Raw genomic sequence first — 26,935 nt, 5'->3', positions numbered from 1 at the left:
CCTACTCTATAGGGTGCATCACTGGTTTGTACGTACGCAAGGTTACAGTGTGGTAACTACACTATGGGAAACCAAGCTGCCCCTGAAGTGGGAGAGGACTGCATCACCTCTCCTTTCTCACCCTCCCCAGTCCATATGTGAAGAAGGTGTGACTCCCTAATTGCCTCCCTCGTTAAGCTGCTGAGGAGCGCAACACAGAGGCCTCACCCCATGAGCCTGCTGTGCCTGGTGGGTGAATTTAGATGTGTGATGGGGTCTATGCCCCAGTGCATGGTCCGGTGTGGCCGGGTCACCGCAGCGAAGGGGCTGCTGGGGAAACAGTGGCACTGCGGGCTTTGCCAGGGGAAGGCTGAGCATCTTGGAGGAGACAGCCAGGAGAAGAAGGTAAGGCTGAAAACTGAGTTAATGGGATATAAGAACTTGTGGCTGGTATACAGAGAGAGTCCTTTATCTTTCAATAATGTCTCTTAAAAGAAGAATTCAGGTTGTACATAAGGTCTGCAAGTTATCTGTTATTATGTAGCAGTCTCTTTTCTTTCAGCTGTATAATACGGCAAGATTTATTGGGGGTCTGAAGCCCAGAATTCTTTGGAAACCCAATAAGCCTCTGTTTCAGCTCTGGCTGGAACAAACTCTCTTCTTTATTTCTCCTGGTGAGTTTCATGCTTCTCTACTTCCAGGTTGTATTCACTGCAGTATCTTAAGTAAACACTGCTTCTGGCTGCATTGCATAGCAGGAAGAAATAAAAAGCAATGAGGCTTCCATCATGGTTTGAAGATCTGATTGGTGAAAGAGTTTAAGAAAATTCTGAAATTATTGCTGGGGTAGGGATGTATCCAAACATACCTAAGCCCTTGGAGGTCTTACTGCCCATGATGAATTTTGCACTTCATACTTCTGCCAATGGAGAGTAAGGTAGCATGGACACCTTGTGCAGGAGCACATTTATAGCTGTCATTATCAGGAAAGTGCTCTGAAACTGATGCCTAGATCCTCAACAGGATTTGGGGTTCACAAGCCTTGTGGCTTCAGCAGGGTTCAAAGTCCTACTTAAGGTACCCAGCCTCCCCCTGCCCTGTACGGAGAAGGTCAAGTAACTCAGAAAAAGATGCAGAAAAGAAGGGATACAGGCTATGGATTTGGGGGGGTATGGAAGTCAGAGTACATCTTGGTGTTCCCACCTTCTTTCCCTGGCTACTCTCCCACCTCGCTCCCTCAGCCCCTGACCAGTGGGTGGTGAAGAAGGACATTTTGCTGACCTTCTGGCAGGGATTGGGGTGGGGGCTGCGTCCTGCCAGGCAGGGAGCGCTCACCCCATGCCTCTTGGAGGGGCATCTGGGGACTGAAGGTGGCTGCTTCCAGTGTGCTCCATCTGCACACCATGCTGCTTTCAACAGGCATGGCAGGACCTTCCTCCGAGCTCCTTTTAAAGGAGTTGACTCAAGAAAAGAAATAATTATATGTTCCGGCTCAGAAAAGATTAGTCTCCACCTGGGAGAAGTTTAGCAGCTGGTTGGATTTGTGCTGTATTAAATGTGCTCTAAGTAACCACATTTAATACCACTCACTCAAACCCAGGACACAGGGGAAAACCCCTTCTCCTGTTGTGTGACCCCCAGATACCAAGTGTGTCGGGTGCTGGATGCACAGCAGTGAGGTCAGGGTGGCAGATGCACTCATAAATGGAAGGCAGAGATTAATCTGCACTGGTGTGCATGGGCATCCAACAAGGAATTAAGTCCCAATTGCTTCATTGGTAGCATCAGGGCTTTTAGCAGTTTTCCCTTTCAAGAAATGGAATTTCTGACACTTCAAGAATTTTAATATTATAACATCTAAAGTGCCTCGAGATCAAGTCACAGTCACACAGAGGTCACACCTCCAAAATGGGAACTGGGAGAGATTCGTGACCCTCCATCCCTCCGTAGCCATTTTATACTATTCTGAAGTTTTCACACCCCATGGGAGTAATTAAAGGTGATGCAAGAATCAGACTTGAATTGCTTGACTTCAGTGTCCTTATCATCACATCCACATCATCAGGGGATGCCAGAGAAAGGTTTCATATGAACACTTCAGGGATGAAGTGCAATACTTAAAATTTGTGGCGCATAAAGTCACGCTGCCGTTCAAATTTGCTTGAACTTGACAGGCCTTTTATTATTATTTTATGTCTTTTCTGTTATTTTCTTTTACTTTATTTTTGTGTTATCTCATTTCATTTTTATATTGCTGCTGCAGCAAGTTTTGCATTCAGCATATTATTCTCTGGCAAGAGGATGTGAATGAACTCTGTGATTCAGCAAGTCAGCAGCACTGCAAGAAGGACTTCAGGGTCAAAGCAATCAGCTGCTATAGACATAAAAGCATTACACTGAAATAGCATTTCAGCATCCACAGGAGGCACAAAAAATCAATTTCTCTTTAGAGATCACAGAAATAATGATGATGTATTTTTACAGTAGAAGGTAGAACGCAATTTTGTGATGATGTCAGGTCTTTTAGGTACTCAGTGATGTCATTCGCATAGGTGCTCTGGATGGAATAAGAACAACCAGCATCACAGTTCTCATCAGTGATGGCTGGATTTGCAGTTTCGTTTCAAATAGATGCCAGTCTATTAGTGAAATGTCACTTAACCACAAGGGACACACTGACCTGAAAAACTGAAAAAAAAGGCTCTCCTGGGAACTCAGTTTCTTGTGCAAACCGCATTTTTTTTCCCTGCTCTTTCTTAAAATGCAACAAAAGAAACCCCAAAGCAATTTGTCATTTTGGCTCAGAATCAGAAAACACTGAGGCAGAGTAAACTGCCCAGCATGAGATTATTTTATTTTTTTCAAAGTGACTTATTATGAACATGGAAAATATTTCCCAACAGGTTTGGCTCAACCTTGGGATGAAGGCTCTGATCAGTTCCTCATACATGTGACCTCATATGTTTGCCTCTGTTCATCAGGCATTGGTGGCTCGGCCCTGTGCAGTCCACCCCCACAGTGCAGGACAGAAGTGTTCACTGGTGCCCTGTGGTTCGGAGCCTGCAGAAGATGTTGGGTTTGACTTTTCTCAGTGACTTTAGCTCTGAGGATAGGGAAGCCATGGACTGTGAAAAGCTAAGACTCCTTTTCTCAAGAGCCTGTGCCTCTCTTCCATCTTTTTTTTCGGGACAAGTAGGCCAGGATGGGCCCCTGGACTTCAAACAAGCTGTCCTTTGAGAGATGGCATGTCACTCCTGACAGCCTGTGAGCAGCAAAGTCAGCGCAGTGGTACTGCACACTTAGCAAGCTAAGCCTGTCAAGGTGTTCAGTTCAGAAGCTGGGCAAGTTGTATCTCCTGCCATGTTTATTTGTTTGCAGGTAAAATAAAACACAGCCGATGAGTGGGAAATATAATGCTCTGATGCACATTATCACTTCCTTTTTGAGTTTATATCATCAACACCATTCAATCGGCCCTTTATTACATACAGCCAGGTGCATGCTCTTTCTTTAAATCTATTTAATCATAACACTACCTCCATAAAGTTTAGGATACAAAAGGCATTTGACCACGCAGAGAATAGAAAAGAACATTTGCATCCCAAGGTGGTATCTTTGATTACTGTAAACACATAAAAATTAGTCCATCTAGAGCTGTAATAAAAACTGGAAATTAAATGGAAACAATTAAAAAACCCCAAATAAAAACCCCACTAGTATAGAATAGATTATTAAAGCCTTGTTCAAAAATACACACAGATGCTCTACACTTTCCAATCCGAAGATTGTTTCATATCCTAGGTCACCATTTTAGCACCTTTTCCCTAAGTGATCAGTTACCATTAAAGAAGTTTTCCAAAGAGGGTTGCCCTGTTGCAAAAGTGGCTCCTGCCTCAGCCTGTCCCCATCCAGAAGTGCCCACTGCTTGGGCTGGCCTGCATGGCTCCTGCTGACCAAAGCTGAGTTCTCCAAATGGGACAGAAAGTCACTTCTGGCAGAGGGACAGTGACAGGAAGATGAGAGGTATGCTAGGAGAGGTTTTCAGAGCTGTTTTCAGGCAGCTAGAACACGCAGCTGGCAGTGATACATGGAAAAACCTCAAAGCAACAGCAGAAAGCAGAGTGCAAGGCTGTTGTTGCATTAAGGCCTTTAAGGACTCTGACTGGGTCTCCTGCACAAGGAAGTTCTGAACAAGAGATATTTTCTCTTCCACAAATTTTGTTGGCATAGATTATTATATTTCTACATATTCCTCAGGACTTTTCAAATGCACAAGCTCCTATATGTGCCTAATTATTCTTCAGGTCATAGATACCTGCAGGCATGGCTGTTCACAGTAGTCTTTTCAGCTTAAAGCATCTAGCAGATGGTTTGTGTCAATAAGATGGGTGAGTATGGTTGCATGTTTTGAGCAAGAATATTTCCTTCTTTTGGTTTTGAAATCAGATAGACTGAAATTACACAGGGAGGTCCAGAAATTTTTGTCATGAGTGATATTTTAGGCAGTGTCCTCAGGGGATCAGGCCTACATGAGGGGCTGCTCCTTTTTTTCTTCATACATCTGAGGCAGTTCCATGCTCAAGATTTTAAACCTTGCATTTAAGAACTTACCCACCGCAAAATGAAGACATCAACTGAGGAGAAATCCTTCCGGTTTCTAATTTGATTTTGCTCCCAGCAGCCTATGTCCAATGAGAGCAAATAACTTTCAGAGACCTGTCTTGCTCTAGATCTATCAGTGAATCAGCAAGGAAAGGTACAGAGCACACTGCTCAGCTCTGCCTGGTCGCCAGTCCCAGAACACTTCAGAGAAAGAAGCTGATGTCAGGCTGAACACCATTGTATGTTTATAACAGAGCCACGTATGGAAAGAAAGAGTCCCAGCTCATTTGAAGAGCAGATTGAGGTTCATTTGGGAGCTGGCCAGCTGGTGGAAGGGACCCTGGAACTCATGAGTTCTTGGTGAGAAACACAGCTGTGAGACTGCGTCCTGCTGCGTTGCCTCAGCTATCATTTCTGAGTGGCTTGAAGGTGCAGTTCCAGGTAGGTGCAATTTGACCTCAGGGTGACAAACTGAGATCAATAAACACAGTAAGGTTCCTAGCAGGAGACAAGGACAAAACCTGCCTCCCAAGCACAGAGTACAAAGAGCCTGGCAAGTCTCTCAAGTTCATTATATTTAGTAACTCACTATATTGGATTTGCTGTGCGTGGTGCAAAGAATGATTTTAAACTATTAGGAATAGCTTTCATAATGAACCTCTAATGCTTTCAAGGACATGGAGTTTAGGGATCAAATTAATATATTCCAGAGTTTACTGCCACACACCATAAAGAAACAAACAGAAAAAGCCAAATAAAAAGTCTTCATTCATTTTCTCCAGAATGTTGTATGACTATTCAGAAGTATGAATTTGTCTAGTTTCTCCACGTATAAAATGTTCAGAATGATAATCCTTAGAAAAATAGGTACCATATGAGTATTTTTTCCCAACATTTTTACAATTGTCTTTCTTTTTAGTATAAGGTGTTTTGTTTTTTTTTTTTTTTTTTTTTTGTACTATAAAGGATCCAGAAAAGAATAATCTGTTGACAGATTTTTAGTTCTGCCGCTTAAAAATTGCCAAATGGGGGTTTAATTTTTAAATATCCTTCCATCCTGAGAATATAAGCTATACTTCTGCTAACAGTGTAGTTCTAAGGCCAAGATATAAATTCTCTGTCAGACCTGCCTACCCAGCAGTAGTTTGTTTCCAACCTTGGACTGACTCTCCAGCTCCATTTGCACCTGTAACAAGTGACAGAGTTGATACTGCCTTCCCAATTACACAGCAACAAAAGGGAAAGTGGTTTAGAAGACACTGCTGCCTCATCTAGAAGCAACACAGTCAGTTTGCAGCCTGACACTCTGCAACGGAGCTGGTCACTGGCAGCTCCGTTTTTGCTTGACAAAAAAGACAGTACTGCTGCACTGAGCCACGTAGTCTGGGGAAAGGTCTAGTTCAAGATGTAGCGACAAGGAACCCCAGCAGGAAGAGGTAAGGGATTATCAGAGGTGGCAAGCTTCAAGGAAAGGGAGGATACAGAAGTTCAAGGTGTGTGCGTATCTGAAACTTATGTAAAAGACTGATAATCTTACCGTCTTGCCACACTGGAACATTGTGTCTTTTCCAAAATCACTTCAGATAGAACAAAATATTTCTGTCAGGAGATTACACAAAAAACTTGGCCCCAAATCAATGAAGGGATGCATACAGTCCTATTTGAGGCTTGGGGATGTTTGAGAGGGGTGGGGGGAGGTTTCCCTTTCATGTGAGGTCATGGCTGTTTATTTTCTATTAATACAAGTAATTACCCAGCTGACAATTAAAAGCAAAAGCTCTAACATCCCATTGCATGGATTATTTTTAAGATGTCTTGCTAGATAAATAACCGCAGTGGACTAAGCATGAATGCTTTTGCTTCTTTTGTGACATTTAACCCTTTCTGTTAGAGTTCTTCCACTTAACATGAAAAAATGTTCTTAAGGACAGAGACAGAAAGAGAGAGACCACTTCAGGCATCCAGTGGATAGAACAGGGACTGCAGGAATCCAGCTGCTGGATATTGCATTACTTCATACAAAATATTTGCAGGTAAAGAGACTGGACTCCCCCACATGTATGTGTTTCTTATTCATGTTTCTGATTCATCAGACACCAAAGTGATTCCAGTAAGAAGTTTCCTCTAATACAGAGCACAGAAATGTTGTATCGTAGACTCATGAAGGCCCTTGATGTGAAGTTTAGTTTATTCTGTGCCAATATGCCTTCAATAAATGTGCTTTATCCCCTGCCTCCATAGGAATTCATACTGCTTGCAGGAGGAGGAATGTTTATGCTCAGGGAAGTGGTCAGCACACTGTACTTTCAATATTCCTGCTAGATGTCATGAGCATGGGGCATGAGATGACATCTGCCTAAAGGCTTAGGTTATCTTTGAGAATATAAAATGAATATTATCCACAATTCAGTAGGTTCTTTATGGGTAATTTGCCACCTACACATACATTATTAAAGCTCTTGATGCATCCAAGTACTCATCTCTAAGTTACAGCAGTAATATAAAATCCCACAAAGTTATTATTACACAATTTTTCTTGCAAAGATTATATTTTACTGCTGTAATCACTTCCCTCTAGGAGACTCCAGAAGATTTCATCTCCATTACTAATGATTTATGGAGTCAACTTTGTGCACATATTTTGAGCTTTCCTGTGACCTGCTGAAGCACAATTAATGGAAGCTGTAATAAGGAAAGTTGACTTCCCTCTTCCTACTGAAGGGGAACCTTTGCAAATAGGGTATATTTGGAAGTTTCATACAGAGTAAAATGCCAGCATGTCCCTGCTCTGTTAGGGAAGGAAGCAGGAAGGGGGAAATTCAATTAAAAGAGGAGGAAAATGGAGAAGAACGAGAACATATTAAAATAAGAACAGTTACAGGGAACCTGACTACAATAGAGTAGAGAGGTGGAGAGAGAAGCATTATAATGAAATAATAATGCATATGCTACTCAGTGAAGCCATTCTGGCAAGGTTTTTTTTTGACACAGAGAAACCTTTTGGCTTTGTTTTTAAAATCTCATTGCTCCAGAGGCCAAACATGCTAAGACATTAATGAGAGAAAAAGCCTCAGACTTTGCTCCTACGTTGGAAACCACATGAGACAAAGCCTGGGAACAAAGGCAGAGAGCTGTCTGCACCACTGCTCGGAGGGCCAAGGGACTAAAGCTGCTTGTGTTGAGGGGTTCCTTGGCTGAAGTCTCTCCTGATGAGATTAGGTCTGGAAATATCACAGTGTTCTTTAAAGACGAGGAATATAGAGTGGAATTCAATGAAAATTCCATTGAGTGTGGTATTTTCCTTCATTTCCTCTTCCACTCTGCCTTAGTGCAGTATGGCTTGTCCTGTCTACTGACTGCAACAAAACCTGCCTGAGGAGAATGATGTTTATGTGCAATACCTGCTTGTGATAAAGTTGTCTGGGTTAAAGAAGAAAGTGTCACATAAAGCTGTTCACTCACTTTAAAGACTTGTCTTTGTTGCTTCAACCCTGTTGCACCAAAAGGGTTTGTATTGCCCTAATTCTGTAACACGGGACTGCTACTCAACTCACATGTGATGCATTATGAGATCTATAACCTTTCATGTGGTACAACTCCCATTCTCTAGTATTTTTAGTTTTTAGGTGAAGTCTAGTATTATAATTATACCAAATAAGAAGTATGTTCTTGACTGCTGTTAAACCCTTCCTGGGGTGGATTCTCTCTATAACAGTAAGTTTACCAGTTATGAAAATGAATGCTTTGCTTTGAAACCTTCATAGCATCCTTTCTTTTCTCTTGATTAGCAGAAACAACATTTAAGGAGAATTTTCTGACTTGTTTTTGTAGCAGGTCCCAGGAGCTGAGAATTTACAGTCTTGCTTTCATCCTTGGAAATGTATCTGTGTGTTCTCACCTTCAGATTGAAGCATAAATATTTTGGCTGCTCTGCTAAAGCCCTAACTTAGGTTTCCTGCTAGGATTTTACAGCCAGAAAAGATATATCTCTGTTGTCTTTTTACTTTTGAAATATTTTGTATACTTCAGTTGTACTGTCTTTTGTTTAGAATTTAGTTTTATGTTTTGTCTTGAAGTAGTTCAAGGACTGAATAGGGAGGGTCAGAGTGTTAGATTTTAAAGAATACATGAAACAAGCACTTGCAGAAATAAAATCCAAAGGCAAGGTGGTTTTGAGATTTGGAGAGAATGTATGATTGCATTTTGTGAGGGTGCTGAATTGCAATTATTAAAGCAGAGTGCTAATGACTAAGTAGGTGATAAATCTATATTCTGGAAAAAGAGTCATCAGTTTGCAGCTGAGGTTATGATACTATTTGTAGGTGTGACCCTGCATAGTCTCATTTGTACATGTGCTGATTCCATGTGTGTCCCTATGTGGATTTGTGCTCCCACACAGTGGGCTTTATTTAGATCACTTGTACACATGGGATGCATCATTTGTTTGTGTGTGCTACCTTTCCTTTTTAATTTTGACTTGTTTCTTGCACTACTCTTAAATTCCAAACTTAATGTAAGGTCATAAGCTCGTGTGAGAAGTTACGTGCTTTGAGAAGTCATGTGCTACGATTTATACTAAAATTTTTCACGTGGCTTCAGCATCTACAATTTTCAATGAAACAGGTTGCCCAGCTTTGTAGGAACACATGAATAGACATAGAGAAAGAGTTGTAAAGGTGTCATCCTATGCAGTGCTACTCTGGTTGCTAATACCTATTCACCTTTAACATATACATATATATCTTGATTGCTCTGCAACAGTTGGATATGTATATGTGTATGTGTTTTGACATCAGCACTCAGACAAATATTTATCTATGCAAACATAGATGCGTATGTGTTGCTTGTGTAATTGTTGCAAAAGAACCAGAGAAAAATAACTGAAGCGTGAGCATGTACTGTTGTCACACTGAATATTTTGAATAACACACTCATGTATGTACATGTAATGCATTAGTAGATTGTTCCTTAAAAAACAGTAGTTCGCCCACCAGTAGAAAAAACTACAGGTTATATTAGTGTAAAATAAATGCACACAACATTACAGTAGTAAAAGCAGACAACTTAATACACTGAAAGCATAAATCTTACTGAAATACTATTTAAGTGAAGACCTTCGTCCTTTTACACAGAGAGATAAGTTCTTTTCCAGGTCATAAGTTGTATCTCCTTCACACGAACATCCCCTCCTGCCTACTACATGATTATAGTTGATCATCCAAACACTAAATAAAAGAGAGTGAGGGAAATTCAGCAAGCAAAGACATTTACAAGGGAATAAATTAGTTACTGACTAAACATTTTCAGCATTTTGATAAAATGTTTATTACGTGCCAAGAGACATTGCTGAGTAGGTGTCAAAAGTCCAAGCAGATTCAATCTAAAGATAACCTCAAAGAACACTCCCTGCCAGCATTTTGTTGATTTTAGCAGTTCAATATGTTTCACAACATGAGATGAATTTTCATTACATAGTGTTTCATACTGCAAGTACCTGCAGTGACCTGACTTGAATTTTTCACCCACTCAGGAATAATTTTGCCATTAGCTAGGCTGCATGGGGGCTCAGGGTGCAAAGTTCCTGCTGCTCTGAGGCTGAAGAACATAGCAAGTGTGTTTTGGAAGATGAAAAATCTAAAAACAGTTCTAGGAAAAATGGAGCATCAGAGTTATCTAAGAAGTAAACAGCTAGGGTCTTGTGAAATCTGACTGCTGGGGACTGATGGGGATGCACTTTCTCAGAGCATATGACAGAGGATAATAGGTCTTACTCCCTGTGCTGTGGCAACTATTTTTTTTTTTTTTTCCCCAATGACATAAAGGAGGATACAGGTCCCTGTGTAGCATGTCTTCTGATGGAGAGTGGTACATTAATCTCTCTTTAAAATGCCCTTTACTATGTTCCAGGAAGCACTCCGATGAAAGCAGCTCATGGCTTTGGGGATGTTCCTCATTCCCAGCACTCCAGCCCCTCATAGATCTACCTTTGCAAGGATGCACATGTCCAATGCTGTTGACAGTCCAGCTCAGTTCAGGCAGGTGGCATGACCAAGCACAGCTCGAGCAGAAGCAGTGGGGTCTGTAGCTCACCTGTGAACATCAGTGGGTGTCAAGTGTGCTTCCAGCCATCCATACCCACCTGGTCACATCTGGAAGGGCCACCCATGTCTTACCAAGACAACTTCAGAGGGAAGAAACAAATGCCTTTAAGCCACCCATGCTACAGCAAAGCCTCCTGACTACAAACTCAAAATGTGCGCACCCCCAAAACTCCTCAGTCCACATGAATGGGCAGAGTAAAAATTATTTTTCTCAGCACAATGCTAGAGTTCACCATGTAAAGATGCAAATGACTGAAATAATAAGATAATATGTGGCAACTGCGTTTGAGGCATTAAGAGGAGTACAAGCAGTACAAGTTTCCCCTCATTAAGGGGAAACAAGCAGTTGACTCAGAATAGTCTTGTGTGTGGCTGAAATGTACCCACAAGTGTTTTATAACTAAGGACATTATTATATATGCTATTGCAGTATTTCATATTATATAAAAGCAATCAGACTAAGAAAATGCAGTGTTTTAGTCTAATTCTCACCTGTTTAAGGACTATCTGTTAAAGCATGAACACCCTTTAAAACCAATGACATTTGCTGGATCTTCATTGAAACGCTATTTTTTTTTCCAAATAGGACAAAATATCTGACACAGTAAAATAATTCAAACATTATTTATATTATGACTTTATGCCTATCAGTCTTTGTTTTAATCCAGATTTACCAACAGAAGCATATCAAATTTACAGATGAGAGCACACAACCCCCCTACCTTTTAGAGCATGGGACAAAAATGTAAAAGGAGTGCTGAGGACATGGTCTACTCAAAAAACTTCAAAATGGTGATAGATAATTTTTATGTCCACACAAGCTCAACATGATTCAGCAGTTTTTTATAGTGTGAAGTCTGAAATTGCCAGAAAGCAGGGAAAAGAATCCCCAAAATATCAGTATGCTTTCAGTCAGTGTCTACAATCAACATAAGGGATAATATACCAAAGAACTGCTCTATGTACAGACTACAGGCAGTCCTTGTGCAAAACTACCAAGGAAATAAATGTTTTTATTGTATAGGATTATATCTGAAGTGACTGTTGTTCCCCACTTGTTGTATTCTGTTGTTTGGTTGGCCAAGAGCATCTCTCTTGCTAAGTTTATATAGTGTCCAACAGAATAGAGTCCTCAACCAGACATGGTGTCTCTGAGCACTACTGAAATAATATGTAAAAGGATACTTTAACATTGCTCTTTGGAGACCTGGGATTAAGTCTTTTGTTTAGCTGTGATCGTTACATTGACAACACAGTTTGAGGTTATGAATGTTGGTCTTGTGGTTAATGGGGCTCTAGAGATCCAGGTTCAGCTCTTGGCTCAAGCACAGGCTTCAGCTGTTCAATTAATCTCCATGATCCTCAGTCCCTAATCTGTAAAAATCATATAATAACTTATTATTTTCCCTATCCTGTATCTATTTCATCTAGTTAGCATATAAACTCTCCAGGGCAGTGATAGTCTCTTCAGGTCTGTATAGCTTCTAGTACAATTAGGCTCTGATCTTGCCATGCTTCTGCAAGATCTACTGTATCAGAACCATGAATAATTGCAAAGTATTTTTCAATCTAGTTTTTAATTTCTCAGTGAGGCTCACAGTCTTTCCTCTGGTCTCTCCATATAGCCCTTGGAAGCACTTTTATTCTGTGAAATGTGCTGGGCCACCTCCTAGAAATCACTCTGCATAAAAATTCCTCTGACTGCTGTGATGCTGGTATGCTTCTTTCCACAAAAAATAAGATGCTGCAAATTATTAAAGAGGATGACAGACCCCGCCATCAGACAGTGCCATCAGAACGTTCCACGGTCCTCCAATCAAGGCATAATTTATTAAAAAAAAAAAAAAAAAAAAAAAAAGCAAAAAGCACAGTGAATGCTTTGAATGCTTTCCAAGGTCATCATTATCTATTTTGCTTTATTTTTTTTTTTTTGGTAGAAATTATTCTGTAGAGTGAATGTCCCCTCTTCCTGCACATTTTCTTCAGTGAACAGTCAGAAATAAAAGCATTTTTGAAGGAATAGAACTTTATTAAGAGAATTGCAGTGTATCGACAGAGTATCAAAATGGATTTACTTCAGACTGGAAGAGGAGACACCTTGTGCTGTGCCACTGACTGTGCACAAGCACTCCTCTTAGCCATGTTTTCTTATCTTCATCTGAAGAAATTTCTTCCTCATAGCAAGACAAATAGCTATAACGTTATTAAAGCCCAAAGACTGTAAACACATCAATGCAGTGGGACACTGTTTATAGTATGTCTTTGCAGATTTTTGTTTCATTTCATTTTTTTTTTTAATCTGAGTTGAGTAATGGGTAGGTGCTACACTATGCCAGGAGAGACAAAGCATATTCTGATATTTATTAAAATACTCATTCCTTTTTAATTTTCTGTAGGTTCTTGACTACTGTGATTCCACAGTTATGCATGGTGAGAAAAAAATGTTCTTTGCCAGTTTTCAGTTTGCTGCCTCTCTATTCATTGAATGCAACCTTGCTGCTGAATGAGCAGTGATGTGCTATATCTCTCATCTCCAGGTCTTTCATTATCCTACAGACTTGTGTTGTGTCCCTTCTTATTCTCCTTTCTAGGGTCAACGATTTCAATCTTTTCAATTCCTCTGACAAATTAAAGTTTTTCTGAGCCTTTGCTCAGTCCCATCACCCACATACAAACTACTTCAGTTCTGCCATATCCTCTTGGAGATCACACTGCCCGTACCACATACTGGATTCTGGATAACTCCTCAGCGTTGCTTTAGAGATAGACATCCTAAGGGAATCTATATTCTCTGTCCTGTTCTTCATTTCAGCTTCCCTTAAGATATTTTTAGGGTGTACAAGATTTTCTGCAATGATGCATGGGAATTTCTGAAGTTAGTGCAAGAGTAGGGAGCTCACTGCTAAAGAACTTCTTTCTCCCTGGTAGGTGGATTTGTTAGAGGAAGACAACAGGACTTTCATGTGCAGCATTCATACCTACACCAAGTACAGTGAGAGTTCCTTCCAGAAGAAAAATGCCTCACGGTGTTTGATGTGTTTACAAACAGCTCACATACTTCTGCTTCTGTGCCCAAAAAAGAAATTATTTTATAAAGCCAGATTTGACTGATGAGGTCTTGGCATGAGAAGCAAAAGTCATATAAGAGAATAAAAGAAAAATGCTGGACTACTTGAAAGTGTGTCATGGACTTGCAATTTTTTAGGTGAAAGCCTCTCCTAAGGTACTGCTCTCTGTAGATAGGACTCCCCAAATAATATTCTGTCTGCAGAAAAGTTTTTTCCTGGTTACTTATCAGCTACTTTTCAAAGTGAACTCAGTGCTACTGAAAGATGCCAGTTCAACAGCTGAGAGGACTGAAGGTCCTTCAGAGGCACACAGGGACACACATACACCCACAAGCTGTTTCAGCTCCAGTGCACTGGCAACGTGGCTCAGTCCAAAGGGAACTTTCTCAGTTGTAAAGAATTAATCTTCTGTCTACATGATATTTATATGGCCCTAATTACTGTGTTATCTAAATTATTCATAATCTATAACTGTATCATTGTAGAAAAATAGGGCATTTTGCCTGCACACATGCAGTCACACATGCCACACTTTGGAGCCTCATGGCAACAACCCTCTCCTCAGCCATGGCTGCTACCATGGCACCTTACCAGGGAGGACATGTGGGAATGTGTGTTTCTGCTGTGGAAGACATGCAGCAGTTGTTGAGCATATGCATGGCAAGTATTTGCCCATGCTTCTTTTTCCTGCCCAGCTGCAGAGCTTTATCCAGGCTGCCATTTGGATTGCAGTATACTGGATATCCTTCTGGCTTGTCTGCTGCACTTGCCAAGTAATGCACATTAGTTCGGCCTTTGCTATTTTTTTTTCAGAATGTGAATGTGCTTTCTCAAAATAGGGAAAAACCATGATCTCATTTCATAAAACCCACCAGGTTTTTAAGCATTAAACTGTAGTTTAAGGATACATTGACTCACTCACTGACAGAGACTCCTTATCCTTCGGTCCATTTAATTCTCAAGAACTTTTCTACTTCCTCTGAAACTTTCCAAATATTTGTTTCCTTTTCCATTTAGTTGGACGATAAGATCAGAATTACTTACCATGCTGAGAGTAAAAACCCTGCTTCCAGAGAAACAGACTGACAATCCCTGAATTTCATTTCAGTGCCCTGTCGTTCCTCCCTCTGGAGCAGCACTGGTGACAAAGGTTCAAACACCCACTCGAGAGGTGTCCCTGCAGCACCCTCAGCCCTCCCACCAGAGCATCCCAGGCAGCTCAGCCGGAGCCAGGCTCTGTCCATGCTGTGTGGGGCTGCTGCGAATTGCAGCCTTTGCCCAGCACTGTTCATGGGGAAGGGCAGCCAGAAACATCAAGCAGAGCTGCCAAGCACTGAACAAGATAAGGGACATGCCAAGAAGGGGAAAGGATGCAAAGGACTCATCCAGTCAGATGTAGATATGCTAGTCTGAACAGTGTCCTGGCAGAGAAACTGCAGCTCCAGCATTTCAGGCAGCCGGGCACACCAGGCAACAGGAAGGGATGGAGCCTGTCCAAGGCTGAGGTTCAAATGACTCTGAGTGACTGAGACCATCAGCACTGGTGAACTGACATGCAGTGCCCTCACCCTAGCCACAGGTAACAACAATGTGTTGCAAACACAGCTGGGTTACCGTTGTCCAGAGGGGCTCTGGGGGGACCGAGTGAGGCTCTGTCAGCCATGAGATAAGTGGCTGTGACAGCCTCCAGCTCTCTGAGCAGCTCCCGGCCTCCAGGTGACAGCAGGGATGGCAGAGGGTGATGCACTTTCACCCTGCAGCTGCTACAGTTCATAGCGCTGATGACAGTGCATTTGCACTTACATGACTGACCATGCACTGCAATCACTTGAGACACTTTATTTTCCCTGCCTTACTTCATGCCACCTTTTGTTCACCTTACTGTGGGGACACTGGCAGAGGGATGGAGCAAACAACTGAGGGCCCAGGAATATCTTAGAGGACTTGGTTCATTGCACATGAGTTATAATGCTCAATCCAGACCAAGCCAGATTCACAGAACAGAGGAACAAAACATGCAGGAGATGTTTCCTGTTGGCCATAGGACTCAGACTGTACAGCTTTATCCTCAGGCATCTCTTTTTAATGGTGTTCTGTAATACTCCAACTGCTATGCTGTGAACATCTCAAGAAATACTGCCAGAAATCACATTCACATTCACAGCTTCATTCGTTGCCAGTTCTTACATCACCTGTTGTTGGCAGACTCCATCAATAAGGATGGTTTTCTGGCAATTATGTCAGCCAACCTTCTTCTTTATATAGCTGTGTTGTTCTGCATTTGATATCAGCTGCTATGGTTTATGAACTGTCTTCCTGAGAACTTTCAACTGACACATTTGCCTGCAGTTTCCAGTTTTAATACACCTTGACTGCAGGTACAATTCTGTCTTTCCCACATGCACTGCTTTTTTTTGTTTGTTTGTTTTTTAAAAGTGAGCTGTCAAACAATTAAAGGAAAAGCTAAAGATCCGATCCTCTTTGGGGAACAACAGCCAGAATCCCTCTAAAATGTTCAGAAAGATATAGGAGGTGAGTCCTGCAAACCTATCAGTCAGCTTCCAAAATCTCAGTGAGGGCTTGGAGATTCGGGATGGTTGGTTGGGGATTAGGTGGAAGCTGTTATCACAGGCTGGCTAGGTTATGCATTTCCTTCAATTCAATCCCTCCTGTGCACAGAGCAGCAATGTACCTAACAGCTGCATGTTCTTTGCTTCCTTTTGAGCCCTGCTCTGGCCAGAAAAGCCTTTATCAGTGGACACATTTGGGTGCCTTTGTTCATTAATGATAACTGAGATAGAATAAAATTTCTTTTTCATCTCCACTGCCTCTGCCATATATCCCCATGGAATAAAATCTCTTGGGACATTGCAGCACTACAAGTCAACTGTTAAAGGGAATTTAAGTAAAGAGTACCTAAGTTTGACAGCAGCAATCAGTTGGGTTTTTTATTTCCTTTGATGTCCACAGTCTGCAATTGCAGAAAGTGTACTTGCCAAGCTTGAGGGAAAGGGGACGAGTCCTCTCTGTAATTTTGTTCTCTTTTCTTGAGCATTTGCATGGTTGTCTTTCCCTTATTCATTATAATGACCAGAAGATCGCAGTACATGTGGGAGCCTGGATGCTGTTCTTGTGGGAAGTCCACAATCCCTGCAAGTCTTGCATAATGCAGGCTTTCCCTCGGACTCAGTCCAGGATTACTTCCTGCCAGACACTTTTCCTATAGCAATGGGACCATATGAGGAAAAAAGAAGCCTTTATTCCCTACTAGGGAAACACCTTATTCTTCCTCTTCCCCTCAAACCTAAGATACATTAAAACTCTTATTATGTAAACATAAAAAAGCAGTCTAATGAAATTCTCAGTGTCTTTTTATGACATCCGAATATTCTGGTTCAACAGGTTTATAAAACATGTGTGCTCTCTACCAGTCTCCCTAAAGCATAACACCTTCATTCTGTCACCAGCTAATGACATTACTTAAGTAATCTGTGTTATGACACTGAAGGTCATGGGTTTAAATCCTGCTAATCAGTCAAAGTAAATGTCATCGCAAAAGCAGTGACTTCTTTTTCATTCATTTTTTATCCTAGAATTGCTGCTGATGAGCAGCACACATCACACTGGCATGGATACCTCAGCAGGTAGGATCTGACATGCCATTCGTGTTTCAGTACTGGAAAAAAACACTTATGTAATTCTCATACTGCCAAAAATCCACATCACAGATGAACAATCAAAATACAAGCTGAATTTACTGCATCATCAGATGAGCAGTCCAAAACCATATACTTACTTAGAAATGTCCAGAGCCCACCGGGGTTAGTTACAACAAAGTTGTGCATGGCTTTATCAAAATTATGGTTTAAGCAAAGGTTTAATGACCAGGGCTATATTGAAAAGATTTCATCAACTTTTGGACCATAAACCCTGAGGATGTGCAGTCAATGAGACAAAAGCTAATCATATGGAGTGAAACACCAACCCTCTTATTCGTAGCTGCTTGCTCTTAATTTGCCTTTTTTCTGCTTGTGGACAACCATGTACTAGACTTTGTGTTCACCGGCAATGTGAAGTAATAGGATGTTGCACAGCTTTAGGTCAGCTGAAAGCTAAAGCATTCTTCATATAACTGAATATTCCCAGAAGATTTGCAGCATAAACTTGTGAACATTATTAGGAAGAAACTCTTACCCAGGAAAACACAGAGCTTAATTTATATGGTGTAACTCCACTGAAAGGGGTGGAATTACAGCCCAGGTGGGCTTTGACCAGCATAGAGCCAGTGTCCCAGAGGAGAAGAGGTCCTTGGCAGTGCCAAGCTGCAGTGAGTGCCAGACTGTGGTGGCTAGAGGTCCTCAATGCGAGCAGACGCCCCAATGCCAGACACCTCCTTCATTTCTCCATTATTTTCCCATTTACGTCTGCTCACCCCCTGCCATTCTGTCTTGGGTTTGCCAGATGCCTGAGGGATAACTAACCTCTGCAGTGTTGCAACTTTTGCCTTTACCATAGGACAATTCATTTTTTCCAAGTGAAAAGCAGGGCAGTACCCTTACTCTTGTTCCTTGAGATACATGGTGGAGGAAAAACAAAAGAAAGATGACAGATAATATACCCACCACATGGCATCTCTGCAGGAGAGAAGAGAGCTGCTGTAATGTGTGAAGATGTTGAAACAGCAAACCAGAGTGGATGGCCACTCCTCTTCTAGGGAACAGACTAATTCATTCTTATTCTCTGACTCTCCTGGAAAAGAAGGATTTCTGGGCTGGGTGGGAAAAGTAATTTTCCTGTGAAGAAGTGAGACAGCTGAACTCTGTCTCCCCTCCATGTGTTTTTTGAACTTAACTCCTAGTCATGGCTGGGGTTAGCACAGGTGAGCCCCAGAGGCAGCATAATGTGAGCCACTAAAACAAGTCCAACTGCTTGAACACATTTGTGCCATGACCCAGATTTCATCAATGCATGGAAAGTCCCCAAGTTGAACTAGGAAAATATTCCTCAGATTCATTAGAAAATTAGAGGTAGTCAGAGGCTTGAATTCAGCATTGGAAATGCACTTATATCTTCTTCGTTACAAGGGCTGTGAAGCAAAGGGCAGTAGACTTTATTAGAAATTAACTTAATGGCTGTTATTATTTGAATGTGGCAAACTACAGCAGGAAATCTTGACTATGATTTTGACTGACATTCTTGTCATAGAACTGATGCTTTCCTAACCAGAACAGGTTCAAGTAATAAGGACACATTTTTTTTAATGTCAACTCACGTGTGGCAAAGTAGACAGATTTTAAGAACTGTAGCTGCTTTTTTTTTTTTTTTTTTTTTTTTTTTTTTGTCTCTATGCACAGTTAAATGTTATGATCATAAGTGCTTAGCCACAGGATAAAAGTAGCATAGGAGGAAGTGGCAAAGAAGAGAAATTACAGTAACAGAACAATTGCAGTGACCAGATGACTGAAAGATCACTGATCTGAGGGGTGTATGCTCAATAAACTCCCAAGCAATGTCCCCTGTCCTTGGGTGTTCCTTTTGATAGTCATAATCCCGGGCCTGCATATCCATAACAGAAAAACAGTAAAAATAGCATAGTATAAGAATCAGAACAGTGAAAAACCTAGACGTTGACAGCGAAAAGCTGCTGTAGAGGCAAAATGGGGAACAGGTGCCAATGTGCCTGACTGGCCCTGCAGCTGCCAGCCTTGACCAGTTGATTGCTCCAAAGAGCCTGCAGAGCCTGGTCAGAGTGCCAGCTGGAGAGACAACCTTGCGTGCACTCCTTGGTGGCCTTGCCTGCACCCTCATGAACTGTTTTTTTAACCACTGAAAGTCTGGATTGTTCTATGTGTGTCTTTTTATGGCAATGTGTTTTATGAGAGTGTTGTGCTTTGGCCTGCTGCTGCTGACAAAGCTTCCAGTTCACAGGTCTGCATAATGAAGCAAATTGGCCAAAGGTCAGGGCTGGGGACATGGGAGCAATGCCAGCTGTTTTCAGTATGATCATTACCCATCCTCACATCCTGATGTAAAAAATATTCAGCTGTTGTAAATGTGAAACTTGCAATCCCCCACCTTTTAGAGGTGATTTCTGTGAGATGAGACCAGAGGAATCAACCACAGAGCTCTCCGAGAGCCAAAGAAGACTCAGCCACCTCCCCGTGAGAACAGTTGTCTACCTGCCATTATTTAACGTGTTGTCCACAGTATGTTCTGCACTGTGAAGGGAAAAAAAGAAACAGGAAGATCTATCAAGCCTGTCTGTTATGGTGGCTGTGTTTAAAAGAACAAAGAGCATTTCATGCTGCCTAGAATTAGATGCCTGGGGTGGAATTTAGCTTTCCTAGCTTTAGATGTCTGTCAAGTCAGTCATCTGTATTTGAGCTAGGCAACTTCTGCTGCCTGCATAGTCAATTGAGGAGAACAGGACCTACCAGCGGGCAGATCACTCTGTCTTATTTTAGACACACATAGCAGTCAAAAGGAGGACCCAACATCTACATTTTTCACTGTACACTGACTCCAGTTTGGTCCCAGGGACAGGACACCCACAGGCAGCAAGGGCATGTCTTCAGGAGTCCAGTTCATGCAACCCAAGATGATTTGCAATATGATAGCATGCAGCATGTGGGGGTGACTGGGAGACCCATTTCAAAAGCACACTCCTGAGGTAGGTAAAGATGCAAATACACACACGCACACAGTCTCATCTTTATAGAGGACAAGGCCTTGGGTAAGCATCAAGTACAGGTTGTGCCAGGCTGGATATTCTCGCTTGTTCCTTAGGTACCACTGTCAAGTGTAGGTGATCTACTTGCTTAGCACTTGCATTGGGGAAATACTTATCACTTATTCATTAAGGAGTAGACAAGAATGGTCTTTGAGGAAAGAAGATTTCTAACTTCACATTCAGTAAACTCCTTTTCTGTGGACATAGAGACAACCTGATTTGTCACCCATGAACCTTTTGTTCCATAGTTTAGTCAGCATTATTGCTGCTATAAAGAAATATTGCTATTTACACTCTGCTTACAGTAGATGTAGCCAGGACAGGAGAATGGGGAGTAGGAAGTGCAGTGCAGAGATTCATTCTTGATTTCTTTTAATTTAGCTTCTGCTGTAACTAAATAATTTTGACAGTGCTCCAGATGTACTAGATGTTGTATAATTGCAAAGATCACTGTCTTTACTGATCTTACAGCTGCACAGAGAGATCAATAAAACAGACAGGGCAGAAAGCAGAGCAACATTAAACATAGTGGTGGAAAGGTGAATAATTGTGTCTCTGAAAGCTATTTTCACAGACTCAGTTTTTCTGAGTTGTTTTACACCCCCTACACACACACACCTAAATGGCTATTGCTCTGTGACTGTTAGGGGAACTCTTTTTCCTGTTTCTGTGCATGGCTAATCAGGCTCAAGCTGATGAAATCCTCAGTACTGGGAGGAAAGGTAATTAGCGTGGGCCTCAAGTCAATAAAAGCTCTCCTCAACATGTTCCCCCTTTCACAGAAGTTAAGGCCAGGCTGATTTTCAGTAGTTCTACCATGTCTGTTCCTCCACTTAGCCCAGAACTTCCCCTGTGAGAATGCAGAGAGACACCTTAAAGCAGTGGGCACTGTCTATGTCAGAAATTAGGTTCCTACAGAGGCAAGAACAGAGTACGAACTGAATGCACTGGGACTCAGAACCGTTCTCTGGATTTGAGATTTAAAAATGGTAATTAATCTCAGTGAAGCTGAACGGGAGGCTTGATGCATGTTGATTTGAAGCTGTGTGTTGATACGTCATTCTGAAAACTGCCAGCAGGACATTTACATGGTGCACAGTGTCTCCAAGTTGAGTGCAGAATCACTTAGTGTCACATGCTCCATGCCAGAACAGTTGGGACCCTGTTGGGAAAGAGATGGGTTCAATAACACCCTTATTGAGAATACCTAACATGTACAAAAGGTCAATCACCCTGTAAAGGAGCAGGAAATAGTTGCAAATGCATAGGGAGGGGCTAGTGTTAGAGAAGTCCAAGGAAGTGTGTTGCCTCAAGTAGCTGCTGCTGTCTACGATGACTAATGTATTACTGTTCATAGAACAACACAGGTGCTTAATGAGGTACTGAACCAAACACCTCTGTATCTTAAAGAAAGCTGTTTTTCTCCTGAGGCTTATGCATAAGAACCAGATTCAAGGGAAAACTTCTCATCTTGAACTCCTGTAATATCTGAGAAAGCAGTGAGGTATAAAATGGTGAATCACAAAGAAGAAAGTCTTGCATTTCAGCAGGAAGTACATTTTGTCAGTAGAGGAAAGCAGAGCTGGCATTGTGCAACTCTGAATTTGCAACGGTGCTCCTGCTCTCAAAATTGCCTGAAGGCATTTGCAATCTAAATCAGACAGGTCCAAAGCCAAGAGTAGCAGTTCTAATGCAAAGAAATGCAAGTGTTGCATGGGGAGGTGTGTGTGTGTGTGGAATAAAAATGCTTTAAAGAAGTATCTGAACAATAAAAGGAAAAAGGCTTAGTGCACGAGAAAGTGGAGGTAGCACTCACAGTGAGGAAATGCATGGTAAAACACCCAGGAGGACAAGGATCCCAATCAAGCAGTCTGCCTGAAACTATGAGAAGAAGCAAAGCAGCTAGAAATATAGCTGGAGAGGAAAAACATTTAGGTCTTTTTTGAAGGGAAAAAGTAGCAGAATTTTAGGAATTTGAGTACTGAACGACTGTAGTGAATGTTGTCATAACAACCAGAAATATAAGACTGGACAATAAGCAAAAGGTCAGAAGTGAGTAGAAAGATTTGTGAGTCACCATTCAGGTAGCATATGTGAGGACTGGAACACATGAGGTCATGAAGAATTGTACATATGGGAGCCCATAATAAATCCTCATCCTCCTTCACCTTTCAGCTAGTTGGATTTATTCCAGTTCAAAGAAAGGGATTCTTTAAGGCCCTGGTTGTGTTCTACCTACCTTCAACACCCCTTTCTCAGATCCCCTTCTTCCACTTTTACACTTTAGCTGTGTTGACATGGCAGCACAGCCAGATCTTATACTCCAGAAAGTGCCTCAAACTACCTAATGTTTACATACAGAAATATCAGGTGTAACATATGAAGAACCTCCTCCCCCCAGAAAGTAAGACACTGAAGTCAAAGCTCTGGCATTCCAGTGGTGCTGTGTGGTCATAGCAGGTACCTAGTGCTGGTGTTGTAAGCAGAAACATCTCCCAATCATGCTTCACTGCTGTGAAAGGAAGACAGGTAAGTAGCAGCCACCTTTCTGCAGGAAATTCAACTGTTTACCAATAGCACAGTTTCACAGCAACTAAATCCAGTTTTTACATCAATGCTCAGACTAGCTTATTATGGCTTGTCATATTGTCAAAAGTAAAATTGGCAAATTAATCTCTAAACTCCTCAGGATTTATGAATTTGTTAAAAAAAAAAAAGTTACATATAGAAGACACCGTTAATTTTTGTGTGCCTTTGATGCAAACTCCTCTTCTGCTTGTTCTTTTTCCCTGTTCATCTATGTAGCCTGCAAAACTGGCACCATCATTTTCTCTGTACCTGTTAGTGCTAAGAATTTTGGTGCTTCAGTGCAGATTTCAGGCTACAGGTGCTGGGAAACCTAAGGGAAGCCCATTCCACACTAGTTTACAAAGAGACCCATTAGACATTCCTTTATTGAAAAGAGGAGGAGGAAATTCTCCCAGACCCTCTCTTTCTTGGAATAGCTTTCATATGCATACACAGTTTTGAAAGAAAACAAATTCTACATGAGCAAGTTTATGGAAGAAGGTCATGACATTTCCACTGAAAGGACGTGATCTTGTTCCTGTTGAGATTACTAGTTAAATTCCCATCAGCTTCAGTCAGAGTTAAAGTGGAATGTGAACAAAATCCAGAATGGGTCCCTAGGCTGCCTAATAAGTTTTATGCAGTTGTTGCTGTTTTTAGGAATTTGGTTTTTAGACAAATGAAAGAGATACGGAAAGTGGAGTTGCTAGAAAAGAAACAGAGAGAACTGTTTTGTTTAGACCAAAGGAATGCTGTTACAACATGTTCTTTAAATAATAAATTAACATTGTGAGTTGAAATTAAATGAAAATGGTTTTCTTTCTCAGTGTCACTTTGAAACAACCACTTTTTTTCCATCTTCCTTCCCATGAAATGGGTAATTTTCATCAGAATTCAAATGCTTTTGTGCAGAAATGTGCTCCCATACTGCGCTTTAAGCAAGCCAACTTTTCACAGAATTGACAAGCTTTGTTGGTTTACCATTTGGAATTCCCAAGCATATGTCAGGTACATCATCAAAAAACAGAAACAGCTGTTCCTTCTCTGCTGAATCTAAAGAGCAAATTTAAAAACAGTGCTGCAATTCCCAAGCTAGTCATAAGGGGTTTGTGGTAAGGATGAGGTTAATCTCCTCAGGCTTTGGGACCTACCTGGCAGACTCTGGAAGGCAGTGAAGATGACAGGGTAGAAGGATCAGGACTTTGATCCTTGCGTGTGGCTAGGTTTATTCATGAAAGAGCACAGATACAGGATGAAGGTCAGCAAGAAGGACAGTTTTACCCATGCAGGACAATCATGACACAAGCAGAGCAATCCAGGCGCCCAGACCTGAGGGTACTAAGGAGATAAACTCAGCTATGACTCACGTCCAACAGCAGACCCCTCTGGAGCAGCAGCAGAAGGTCAAACGACATGGCCAAAGGTGACCTCAGACGCCTCAGTGTAGGCATTTGAATTGCTCCTGGGGCATTTTGGCTTCCCCACTTCCTGCCTCCCCACGCAGCTCCAGTGACCGCTCAGCCCTTGGGAGCAGCACTGGAGCGTGAAGCCACAGTCTGCTTTTCCAGGGAATCAACCCTTCCTGGAGAAAAACAGCTTCCCCGTCACTGTGGGCTGGAGGGGCATTGAACTGCCAGCCATGTTCAAGTGCAGGTTGTGGCTGACTGTTGCCAGAGAGGTAATCAGGACAAAGCCAAGCAAGCATCAGATCTTTTTATTCATGCTCTATTCTTTCATCTTTTGATTGTGGCTGCTAATTGTGGTGTTAGCATGGCTGTGGTCGTACCAAACCCAACATCAGATTTGCCACTGGCTCTACTATGAACTTTGTAGTGTCCAAAGGAAGTCTAAGTGCTAAATGGAGAAACCTCTTCTAAGAGGGCACAGTCTTAACAAGAGAGAAAACAGGACAAAAGCTCATTATTTTTCAGATTGAATATATATAAACACTGTATTTTGAGGTATTTTTTACTCTTCATCTGTTCTGCCTGAAACTGAGCTTCCCCAGCTGGATATCCCCAGCTCCTATGCCTCTCACTCACATCAGCTAGGCCCACCATGGAAATCTTAAAATGGCCTACAACATTTGGAGGCTCTAATACAATTACTGGAAGTACAGCAAGATCCACAGGGCTATCTACCTTGACTAGTAAATTGTGTTACATGCAGACTACAAAGGGAGAAAGCCAGAGGGGAAAATGAGGCTATACATCAGCTTCTATAGCATTGGATTGTATAGTTGTAACTCAGACAAATTAGGCAACCACATGGGCAAATTCAACGTCATCTTGTTAAGAGCTTGTTTTCTATCCAGTTCCTAGAGTGCTTTAGGAGCCATACAAATAGAAGCTCTTCAGTTGTTAACCACTCATTGGGTTGCACACTGTGATGACTTCACTAGCTATTTCAATTTGTTCTAACTCAGCCCCAGGGAGAAAAAATGACAGTGTAATCAACTTCAGAAAGTTAGTTATTTGGATGAAAACATGAAGCCTGAAGTAGCATGAAGACACAATAAGACTATTTTAAGCTGATAATAAAAAATACTTATGGCTTGAATATCTTCATCAATGTGCTTTTGCTATCATTTTTCAGTGCTCTGTGGCATAAATAACCCAGGAGACTGTCAAATTGTAAGCTGGTTTTGATTTGGTAGCATGATCACTTCCTGTGTCTGTGACTACCTCCCTCTGATCGATGGTGGGAACTCCTGAGGAACTTCAGGGTCAAACACATAGGATGACTTCAGTTGGCTGATTAAGCAAGTTATCACTGAGGATGACGTTCCACCCTGAGGTGGTTCCTCATAAATGGCACTTAACTGTATGTGTAATGTTAAGAGACTTGCTGTAGCTTATAAGGACAAAGTGACTAAATCAGGAAGCTGTGTCACACCTCCATTTTGCATAATTTTCTCCTATAGTTTCAGTGGTTTGTGACACCACCACAGATGAAGGTGTTAGAATATAAACTTCCTTTAATTATGCAAAACAAAACCAGCGTTGCACTGCTTCCAGAAGGATTTAACATGTAGCAACTGTGGGCAATTCAAAAGGTCAAGGGGTTCATTCTAGCTGTGTTTATACTGAGATAGGCATTTGGGCCTTCCACACATTTCTCCTTTCCATTCATTTCCCCATCCTTAAGTTCCTTCCCTCTCGGGTCCTCTTAGCAATCACATGTCCCTTGGATGATCCTTAAAGCACTAAAAAGCTTTTCGTGGAGCTGTTACAACAGCAAAAATGGATCCAGGATACATGATCTGACGTCAAAACCACTGACTATTCGCAGTCTTCTCTTTACTCATCCCCCTTTTGACTACTTTTATTGTTTTCTGATACTCTAAATTAAAGTCTTTCTGCTGACTGGCATGCACTTCCAAGTTGGCTGCTAGGGACATTTGATTTAGGCAACTGTGCCTTATCTGTTTTTTCCCTACGTCAACTGGTGGGGAAAACCCCACCCATACCAAATATTTAGAAGATAACATTATCTGCCTATCTTTTTATTTGCATTGAGCATCCTTTGTTTGGGACTCAGAAGAGCTGTATGATTCAGGAACAGGAAGAGCCGAGACAGACAGACTGGGACTGTACAAGGAACTGAGGAAACTCTAAAGGAGAACGTGTCCTGTGTTGTGTCCTGGTTTGTCTTCGGGATAGTAAGTGCTGATTTATTCTCTGAGGCTTGGACAGGAACTGCATGTATCTCAGCCAAGAGAGTTTGGAATATCTGGGCAACACCTGTGGATTGATTTGCTTTCTTAATATGCTGGTTTCTTAATATGCAGCCATCGAGCTCTGCAAGAACTGCAGACCCTATTACTATGATTACAGTCACAGAGGGACTTTTTGGTGTTCTGGGACTAATGCTCTGCTTTCAATTAA

The 26,935-nt window shown here is 41.6% G+C and overlaps 1 long non-coding RNA gene across 2 annotated transcripts in view; it reads left to right on the top strand.

Annotated features, from left to right (window-relative positions):
• Positions 1-208: 208 nt before the first annotated feature.
• The window catches only part of LOC116959180, a 72,736-nt gene continuing 46,009 nt past the window's right edge, over positions 209-26,935 (top strand). The window contains exon 1 of one of the 2 annotated variants that reach the window (XR_006165606.1): positions 209-384. This is a non-coding gene — a long non-coding RNA (uncharacterized LOC116959180). Of the gene's footprint in view, positions 385-26,639; positions 26,710-26,935 lie in introns of those variants that run through there. The other variant, XR_004405719.2, reaches the window with a different exon arrangement.

The sequence above is a fragment of the Tyto alba genome, unplaced genomic scaffold (genome assembly GCF_018691265.1).
Source record: "Tyto alba isolate M040663 unplaced genomic scaffold, T.alba_DEE_v4.0 Super-Scaffold_22, whole genome shotgun sequence".
Lineage (NCBI taxonomy): Eukaryota > Metazoa > Chordata > Aves > Strigiformes > Tytonidae > Tyto > Tyto alba.
This window is presented reverse-complemented; position numbering and strand designations above follow the sequence as displayed.